General features: G+C 43.1%; 1 pseudogene; it reads right to left on the bottom strand.

Annotated features, from left to right (window-relative positions):
• Positions 1–510: 510 nt before the first annotated feature.
• Positions 511–1,492, bottom strand: LOC120868872 (annotated as a pseudogene).
• Between the last annotated feature and the right edge of the window lie 9,495 nt (positions 1,493–10,987).

Here is a 10,987-nt window from a genome sequence, read left to right as displayed (position 1 = left end):
ATAGAATCTGAGAGCAGGGGAGAAGAATGGAATGAGGCTGATAGGACAGCCAGAGTGGGAGGAAGTCACACAGTTCCCTGGGAGGATGAGTCAAAACTTGGGCTTGGACTTCGGTCCCCCTTGGCCAGAACAGCATCTTTTCCTTCTGAAGAGGTCAGGTCACTTGAGCTCGCAGGACCGGGAATATCAGCTCGTTGGCCCCTCTTGATCCCTGGTTGTTGGGATTCCTTCGTGTCTCAAAAGCCTTGGAGCAATAAAGTTGCTCTCCAGGAATTTCTGTTCTAGTCAGCAAGCAGTTGGCTCTCCTGGCAGAAATGTCCTTTCTGCCCAATCTGCCCCCCAGGAGGGTGGGAATGTGGCCAACCCTCTGGAAGGGTCCCAGAAGCTCACGTGGCCCCAGATGGAGAATGTGTATCTTCATAGGCTTAGCACTCCCAATCGTCCACCTCCAGTTCTTCCTGGTTTGGTACCAGGCCAACGATTCCACTGGGATCCGGAGACTAGCGTCCTTCAAAACTGGTTTTGGGGGTGACAGGATGAAGAAACAGGCAAAGCCTCTGAGGCATGTCGCTTGATCTGCTTAAAGGAAGAATTGTTCATGAGGGAGCTGGCACCTGGTCTTATATCTAGGTTGCACAGAATGCATTGCTCCACAAAGTGGAGGAAATGGAGTGAGAAGTTGTGGTGATAAGGGTCGGATGGCGAGTCGCCATCGGAGGCCCCGGGAGTGCTGGTAATTGGCTGCTGAGTATGAGATGCTCATGGTCAGCTCCTCAGGGAGGTTGGTACTGTTGTCCAGCAGGCAGGGCACTGTGCTGTTCAGCTTCTCCAGCAGCATCTAGGTGGCGGGCATATCTTTAAAGGGGACGTGGCCATCAGCCACTTCACAGGCCGTGATTCTCACACTGCAGTGTCAAACGTGGCATCATAAGCCTGAAGATTCTGCCAGAAGACTTATGAGCTGAGCCAAGGCAGAACCTTGATTCAGTACTTGAGAAAGTACTATGCTGCTACTGCCAGCGACAGACCGTGCTGAGTTGCTGTGTAAGATCAGTATGTAATTGGCCGGTTTTGACTCTCCTGTGCACATATCCCATGGGGTGGGTGTAGTGGACCCTGAGCGCCCCCTGCAGACTGTAAGCAATTTCCAGTTCATTCATGCCATCCATGAAGTGTGTATAGATGAGGTCATTTGCAGAGCCATATGGGAGGAATGGTGTGACAAGCCACAGCTCATTATCTGCAATAAAAGTGGCTTGATATGGCAGGGTATTGGGATGGCTGAAAAACTTAGAGACATGGAGCTCCTGCTGCAAGAATGTCGCCATCTCACTGGAACGAGCTTCTAGATTAATCCTTTGTACAGTCACATACTCTCCCATTGGTTTGCACTTTGTTAGATTCACTGTTATCAGGTCCTCAAATCCTTTACCTGTAATAACGAAATAACGAGAAGTTCATAACACCCTCCTTCCAGCAGAAAGTTACTCATGATCTCCTGTTTAGAGAAGGATATTATCGACTCTGAACTCGCCATATTGGTCTGCAAATGGTTCCAAATCTCTTAGGCCCTCAACAATGAACTTTTCAGAAACCTAGTGCCTAATTCTATTTACTTATAAGAAGAGACCTAACATGTAGACCTACTTTAATTTCAAAAATCTAAACCCAGTCTCAGCTCTGCCTCCTTGGTTTAAGGTTGCATTTCTGCCAGGCCTATTTCTGGGAGGCCAGAGTTACTGATTATATCTTCCATATTGTACATTTCATACCCCTGAATCAGTTATTTTGCAACTGGAAATTTGTACCTCTTAATCTCCCTCACTTATTTCTTTTCTGCCTCCTCTTCTCTCCCCTCTGGCAACCACCTGTTTGTTCTGTGTATCTGTAACTCTTTTTCTGTTTTGTTATGTTTGTTCATTTATTTTGCTTTTTAGATTCCATATTTAAGGGAATTCATAGAGTATTTGTCTTTCTCTGTCTGACATTTCACTTTAGCATAATACCCTCTATGTTGCTGCAAACTGCAAGATTTCATTCTTTTTTATGGCTGAATAATATTCCATTTCTTACATATACCACATCTTCTTTATCCATTCATCTATTTGTGGAATCTTAGATTGCTTCCATATCTTGGCTATTGTAAATAATGCTATAATGTACATAAGGGGACATATGTCTTTTTGAACTAGTGTTTTTGTTCCTTTGAGATAAATATCCAGGATGGAATTACTAGTTTATATGGTTTTTGATGTTCAGTCATTCAGTCACTCAGTCATGTCTGATTCTTTGTGATCCCATGGACTGCAGCATGCCAGGCTTCCCTATCCTTCACCATCTCCCAGAGTCTGCTCAAACTCATGTTCATTGAGTCAGTGATGCCATCCAACCATCTCATCCTCTGCCATCCCCATCTCCTCCTACCTTCAATCTTTCCCAACATCAGGGTCTTTTCTAATGAGTTGGCTCTTTGCATCAGGTGGCCAAAGTATTGGAGCTTCAGCTTTAGCATCAGTCTTTTCGATGAATATTCAGGGTTGATTTCCTTTAGGATTGACTGGTTTGATCTCCTGGCAGTCCAAGGGAATCTCAAGAGTTTTCTCCAATATCACAGTTCAAAAGTATCAGTTCTTCAGTGCTCAGCCTTCTTTATGGTCCAACTCTCACACAGTTTATATGGTAGTTCTATTTTAAAATTTTTTAAGGAATCTCTGTACTGTTTCCATAGTGGTTACACCAATTTATATTCCCAACAACAGTGTACAAGTGTTCCTTTTTCTCCACAACCTTGCCAACAAAGTTATTTGTTGTCTTTTCTTTTTTTGTTGTTGTCTTTTCTATAGTGGCCATTCTGATGGGTGTGAGGTGATATCTCATTGTGGTTTTGAATTGCATTTCCCTGATGATTAAGTGATGTTGAGCAAATATTCTCTCCTATCCAGTAGGTGACCTTTTGTTTGGTTGACATTTTCCTTCTCTGTGCAAGTTTCTTAGTTTGATGTAGTCCTAAATGTTTGTTTTTGCTTTTGTTTCCCTCACCTGAGGAAAAATATCCCCCCAGATATTAGTATGGCTTATGTCAGACAGTGTACTGCCTATGTTTCCTTCTAGAAGTTTTATGGTCTCAGGTCTTTTATTTAAGTCTTTAATCCATTTTGAATTTATCTTTGTGCATGGGGTGAGAGAGTAATCATGTTTGACTCTCTTGCAAGTAGCTGTCCATTTCTCTCATACCATTTATTGAAGAGCCTTCCTCCATTGTATATTCTTATCTTGTTTGTGGTAGATTAACTGCCCATATAAGTGTGGGTTCATTTCTGGGCTCTCTACTCTGTTGCATTGATCAGAATGTCTGTTTTTGTGCTGGTATCAAACTATTTTGATGACACTAGCTTTTCTTTCTCCAGATTTTGGCTGTCTGGGCTCTTTTGTGTTTCCATGCAGACTTTAGAATTATTTTTTCTAATTCTGTGAAAAATGCCATTGGTATTGTGTCAGGTATTGCACTGCATCTGTAGACTGTGTTGGGTAGTATGGTCATTTTAACAATATTAATTCTTCCAATACATAAACATGGTATATCTTTCCATCCGTTTGTCTTGTCTTCAATTTCTTTCATCAGTGATTTACAGTTTTCTGAGAACAAGTCTTTTACCTCCTTAGTTAGATATATGCCTAGGTATTTTATTATTTTCGATGCAATTTTAAATAGGCTTATTTTTTCATTTCTCTCTTTCTGAGTGTTCATTGTTAGGGTATAGAAATGCAATAAGGACTTCCTTGGTGGTTCAGTGGCTAAGAATCTGCCTGCCAATGCAGGGTTTGATTCCTTGTCTGGGAAGATCCCACATGCTTAGGAGCAACTAAGCCTGTGCGCCACAACTCCTGAGTGTACACTCTAGAGCCTGTGCTCCCCAACATGAGAAGCCACCACAATCCACAATGAGAAGCCTGAACACCACTACTAGAGAGTAGCCCCACTCACCACAACTAGAGAAACATGTGCACAGCAACAGCCAAAAATAAAAAGAATAAAACAAATTAATTTCAAAAAATTTTTAAAAGAAATGCAACAGATATTTTCACCTTATGAGAAAACAGACTAAGGAGTTTAGTATGTATGGGCCAGGAGCTATCACAACAGCTTTAGAAGATCATGGTATTCCTGAAGGGAGAGCAGGGAGTGCTGGGTGGTAGGGGATGCCAGCTCATGGCAGGAGGCTGGGCAGCGGGAAGACTTTCATTTTCTCTTGCCTCTGATTTCAGGGTTGGTGTGCCACTGCCTCCTTCCTCGTGAATCTCCAGCATCAGTCCAGAGAGGACCCAAGCCCAGGACCATTTTGCCCCCACTTCACGTTGCATCCTTTGGTGACTTCAACCACCTCTGCTTGCATTCATCCACAGGACAGGGTAAGATGGTGACACAGACATTGAGTCCTACAGAGCTGTAAGCATCTGAGGTCCTCAGTTCCATGAAGTTCTCAGCACACTTCGCTTTTTCATCAAAGCAGCAGAGTGTGGTGTGTGGATGGGAGTGACAGAAGGGGAACACAGCATCAAAGGGCAGATCTATGCCAGAAGCAAAGATTTTTGTTCACTTTGGATTTGAATGCCATCTGTGGGGCTCAATCAAATAAACTTGTCATGTTTTTTGGCTCATTTAAAGCTCTGTTCCATTTATTTCAGATACTGGGACCCTTTGATTCAGCAGCCTCATCCACATTGACGTTTGCGTAAGGCTGTGCAGCTTTCTGCCCCATTGACATAATATCCCTCTTCCTCCTGCATGGGGTTAGAGTGAGCAGGAGCCAAAGCACCATTCAGGTGGCTTTTTTCAATCCTGCCTCTCACTGCTTAGCCTCATTAACAGGTAGGACAATGTGAGACCCTCACTCTAGCCGCCCTCATCCTGCTTACCATTTGAGTGAGCGGATTCACTAACATGTGCCAGTGAGTCTTGGCATATACCCTGATATGGTCCACAGTGTCCTCGTCCTTCATTTTCCACAAGCCATACCCCTGTCAGCACCCTATCCTCATGGCCTGGCATTTGAATTTACCCTGCTGATAAGTCAATAATTAGCCTCTGGGCTTCCCTGGTGGCACAGAGGTTAAAGCGTCTGCCTGCAATGCGGGAGACCTGGGTTCGATCCCTGGGTCGGGAAGATCCCCTGGAGAAGGAAATGGCAACCCACTCCAGTATTCTTGCCTGGAGAATCCCATGGACAGAGGAACTTGGTGGGCTACAGTCCATGGGTCACAAAGAGTCGGACACGACTGAGCGACTTTACTGTTTCATAGATGCTGGCCAAGATACGATTCTAAGGACAGAGACAAAGGACTTGATTACTCACAGCAAGCAGCATAGGCATGAGGTTTACACTGGCCCCCTTGCCCCCAAGTCCCACAGGGGCAACATGAAGGGCCCGAGTAGATGCTGTGCATACAATGGGTTTATGTCGCATCTGAGGAACACTGAACTTGGAGAACCCACTTGCTTTATAGCAGGAAATAAGTAAGACTGCTTTTTGTCCTAGAGGGAGGTGTAGGTTCATCCCTCATTGCAAACACAAGCCTGAGAAATGGCAAAGAGCCATTAGGACCCTGCATCCTTGGCAAACCCAGGAAGACACACACACAGGGATACCCAGGGCTCATAGCCGGTTGCTTCTCCTAGTAGTTCCTACTCCGTGTCTGCTTCCAGGCAATGCTTGTCTCTTTGAAAATCCCTGATTCTCAGTCCTAACACCCAGATTGGATTGTGGCAGCAGAAACAAATAAAAGAGAAATCCAAGCTCTTTTAAGATCACAGATGCAAAGGACTTACATAGATCTTAACAGATCAAATAGAGCAGTATACTTAAAGAATACTATATTATAACCAAGTTTTTCTAACATATAAGGATGGCTCAGTCATGAAAATGTTTATCAATATATATTAACAAACATAAAATTTCATTCACTCATTTAGCAGATACGTATGAGCCCAGGGTTGACAAAAATGACAAAATTCCAGTCCTCATTGAACTTACATTCAAGTGGCAGACACAGACAAAAAACAAAGAAACAAAATATGACATCTAATAGTGACTGGTATAACTAAGAAAATAAAACTCCAGTGAAATGATGGATATCAGCAGTTTCACATTGCTTGACCTAACATATATGTGGGAATGTTCAGTCGTGTCCGACTCTTTGCGACCCCATGGACTGTAGCCTACCAGTCTCCTCTGTCCATGGGATTTTCCAGGAAATAGTACTGGAATGGATTGCCATTTCCTTCTCCAGCGGATCTTCCTGACCCAAGGATCGAACCCAGGTCTCCTGCATTGTAGACAGAAGCTTTACCATCTGAGCCACCAGGGAAGTCCATATGTGGGAATTTAATATTTGATAAAAGTAGAAGTTCTTATCTGGAGGAACAGATAATAAATGATGCTGGGGCCATTAGCTAAACTTTCAGAAAAAAATAAAGTTAAATATTTATATTTCACATTTTATATAAAACTACATTTCAGATAAATTAATGACCATTACAGCATTTGAAAAAACATTGGAAAATAGACCTTCTGAAATGAAAGCACTGAAGACTAAGACTGACACATTGCTTTCTGTATCATGTGGGAGGAGAGGAGAAGTGGTGTGTGCAACTGGCAGGAAGTGTCATTAAAGGACTGGGGCCTCTGCTCTCCTCCCCTGTCCTTCTTGTTGGCTGGAATACATAAATGGTGGCTGGAGCTGAAATAACTGTTTTGAATAAAGTTTGGAATGGAGGCCTTGCATGGTGGATTTACAAGATAATGAAGTCTGAGCCTCTGACAGGATGGAGGCCAATTTAGTCCTGAATCAACTATCATTGAACTTTTACATGAGCAAGAAGTAAACCCTTTTCTTGTGTGGGTTGTGGTTATGTTGCACATGGTCGCTTGCACCTGAATCTAATCCTAACTGATAAATCTCAGCCCCAGGAAGAAGATCATGATTGATGTAAGCCACTGGTTCTCAACTCTGATTGAATTTTTAGTCATACAGGGAGTTTTTTAAAAACATCAGTATCTGGAACTCACCCAAGACCAAATTACATAGAAACCTCTGGCAGTGGGGTCCAGACATGGGTATTTTTAAATAGCTCACCTATGAGGCTAATGGGCTTCTCTGGCAGCTCAAATGGTAAAGAATCTGCCTGCAACATAGGAGACCCACGTTCAATCCCTGGGTTGGGAAGATCTCCTGGAGAAGGAAATGGCATCCCAGTTCAGTATTTTTGCTTAGATAATTCCATGGACAGAGAAGCCTGGTGTGCAGTACAGTCCATGGGGTTGCAAAGAATCAGACATGACTGAGTGACTAACATTTTCACTTTCATATGAATCTAATATGCAATCAGACTGTGAAGAATTGGTTTAAGCCAATCAGGACAAGTTTCTTCCCTCTTTCTGAGTCTCCATTATAGTAGGAGAGGTCAGGGACCTAGTTCTGGCCTGCAATACCAAAGTGGAAATTCATTGAGATTGTTTCTTGGACAGTATTTGTACTTCTGATAAGAAGGAACATAAATGGCTATGATCTTTCTTTCTTCCCCTTTCTAGCTCTAATCCCAGAAGTGATGTCCAGAGCTGCTGCAACCATATGGTGAGTATGAGGCACCAAGGATGAGGATATCAGACAACATACGAAAGTTGGCAGAGTGAAAAGTTAGACAGCCTGGATCTCAGGGTGCATCACCACACAACTAAAGCAATCCCAGTTACTCCTTACCTTCAGAAAAGAGGGGGAAAAACCCAACAACCCTTATTTGTTTAATGAGTTTCTTGCTCATTGCAGCAGATCATATTCATAACAGAAACATATACATGGGTGTAGGCATTTTGGATGCACTTTGTAACATTTTTCATGTGTACAAAGAAAATCGTACAGGGATAGCACAGCATCATCACTGGTGATGGCCCAAACTAGAAATCACCTAAGGCTCCATCAACTTGAGAAAGGCTCAATAAATTTAGTAAATTCACACTATAGAATACCATGCAGCAAAATAAAGCAACAAACCTGCCCATTTTCTAAAACGTGCTATCTTAGATCTCTAAGACATGATGTTGAGGGGAAAAAAGCAAATTACAACACAGTAAGTGCTGAAAAAAAAAAGCAAATATATAGAGTATGAAACATTTTATTGTGAAACACACACCCATGCACTAAAAACAATACTTTATTCTGTGTGTGTAAGGGGGAGGGTATACATGCATAGGAAAAAGGTTTCAAAGGAGACAACCAGCTGCATATGGGGAAAGGGCAAAGGATTGGGGCTGTGGCTGGGGTGGTAGGAAACTTTGGCCTTATTTATAATCTATACAATTAAAAAAATAAGGAATGTGATCATTTACCAACAGTCCAATTAAAAATACTCAAGCAAAAGTTTATATTAACAGGAAGGGAGGTGTTGAAGATGGTGGAGGAGTAAGATGTGGAAATCCTCTTCCTCCCCCAAAACACATGAAAAATGCAGCTGCACGTGGAACAATCCCTACAGAACACCTACTGAACGCTGCCAGAAGGCTTCAGACTTCCAAAAAGGCAAGCTAATCCCTATAGCTAATCTTAATAAAGTGGTAGGGAAATAGCAATAAGGAAAAAAAAAAAATAGAGACAAGGAAAATGGGAGGAATCCTGCACTTCAGGGAGAGAGTCGTGAAGGAGGCAAAATTCCTCTGAACCCTCCTCACAGGAGCTTTGGAACCTCAGAGGGGAATGCAACAGGTGCTCTCAAGGCAAATGGGAGAGAATTCAGCACAGAGGTTTTTGCTGACCAGCACTTCCAGCTGAGAAGCAGTTTTCATGCCCACTGCAGCAAGTGGGGGTTGGGTGCTGAGGCTCAGGCTTCAGGAATTGGACCCCAGGATGAGGACTGGGGTTGCTTGCCATGAAGTTACTCTGAGGGGACTAGTACAACATGCAGAAAGAGCCCAGGGAAAAGCCTGGGCCTGCCAGACAGGCAAGAGATCATCACCACTGGGACCATCTAACTCCAAGTGCTCACAGATTGCAGGACTGTGCCTATGTGAGTGTCATAAGGTGGGATGAGCTGGTTGTGGGCTGTGACCCCAGAGGTGGGCATGCCCATGGACCTACTGCCATCAGGGATGGCACGAGTGTCAAAGGAGGTGGGGTGTGGCATGAGGATATGGTCTGTGACACCAGAGGTGCGCTGTGATGGCTGCCACAGTGGCTGCCAAGCTGTGAGTGGGCGCAGGTCACTGTCCACAACTGCCTTCAAGACTGTGTAGCTTGGTTCTTCCAAGAGACCCAGGGTCAGTTCGCCTGGGAGAGCACATGACCCACCTCTGACTCTAGCAGCTTCCAGCAGGTCTCTAACTGCCACAGGCACTCCCTCATTGTGTCTGCCCTACCCCTACACTCCCTAGCCTGACTGAGCAAGTGAGCCCTAATAAGCCTTGGCCTTATTAGGCCCCTCTTGTCTGTGGCCTACACGAAGAGGTGGGGCCAAAACCAAAGCAGAACACCAGGGGCTGTGACCAAGGAAGAGGAAGGGAATTCACTCCTGCAGCAGCAGATGCAGCAGATTAAATCCCTGCAATTGGCTTAAGACTGTGAGCTTTGGGGGCAACTGTGGACTTTGGAAGCAAGTACAAGTTGGAGTACAAGTTGGATCTCTGACTGAGATCTGGCCTTATCCCCAACATCATATCCCCAACATCAGGTCCAGAGACCTTCTGAGAACTTTGCAGCCTGTGGAAAGGAGACCCCAAACCCAGTAAATTAAACAAAATGAGAAGACAGAGAAACATGCAGCAGATGAAGGAGCATGGTAAAAACCACCAGACCAAACAAAGAAAGAGGAAATAGGCCATCTACCTGAAAAAGAATTCAGAGTAATGGTAGTAAAAATGATCCAGAACCTTGGAGATAAAATGGAGGCACAGATAAATAGAATGGAGACAAGGATTGAGAAGATACAAGAAATAATTTACAAGGACCTAGAAGAACTAAAGAACAAGCAATCAACAATGAACAACATAATAACTGAAATTTAAAATACACTAGAAGGAACCGATAGCAGAATAACTGACTGAGCTGGAAGATAGAGTGGTGGAAATAACTGAAGCAGAACAGAATAAAGAAAAAAGAATGAAAAGAAATGAGGACAGTCTCAGAGACCTCTGGTACAACATTAAATGCAGCAACATTCGACTTATAGGGGTCCCAGAGAAGAAGAGAAAAAGAAAGGGTATGAGAAAATATTTGAGGAATTATAGTTGAAAAATTCCCTAACATGGGAAAGGAAATAGCCACCCAAGTCCAGGAAGCCCAGAAAGTCCCATACAGGATAAATCCAAAAAGAGCAACATGCCAAGACACAAATTAATCACACTAACAAAAATTTAGCACAAATAAAAAATATTAAAAGCAGCGAGGGAAAAGCAACAAATAACATACAAGGGAATCCCCACAAGGTTAAAAGCTTAGTCTTTCAGCAGAAACTCTGCAGGCCATAAAGGAGTGGCAGGATATACTTAAAGTGATGAAAGGAAACGCCTACAACCAACAATACTCTACCCAGCAAGGATCTCATTGGGATTTGACAGAGAAATCAAAAGCTTTACAGACAAGCAAAAATTAAGTGAATTCAGCACCACCAAACCAGCTTTACAACAAATGCTAAAGGAACTTCTCTAGACAGGAAACAAAAGAGAAAGAAAAGACCTACAAAAACAAATCCAGGGCACTTGCCTTTTGCAGTGGCCCACACTCTGTCTGTGGAGTGTGCTTCTCTCTGAGTCTGAATAAATTCATTTCTTACCTAAAAGAAAAACAAATAAACCCAAATCAATAAAGTTAATGGTAATAGGAACATACATATCAATAGTTACAATAAATGTAAATGGATTAAATGCTCCAACCAAAAGACACAGACTGGCTGAATGGATTGAAAAAAAACAAGACTCATATATATATACTGTCTAAAAGA

The sequence above is a fragment of the Oryx dammah genome, unplaced genomic scaffold (assembly GCF_014754425.2).
Source record: "Oryx dammah isolate SB20612 unplaced genomic scaffold, SCBI_Odam_1.1 HiC_scaffold_10, whole genome shotgun sequence".
NCBI lineage: Eukaryota > Metazoa > Chordata > Mammalia > Artiodactyla > Bovidae > Oryx > Oryx dammah.
The sequence above is the reverse complement of the archived record's forward strand: the minus strand, read 5'-3'. Positions and strand labels throughout refer to the sequence as shown.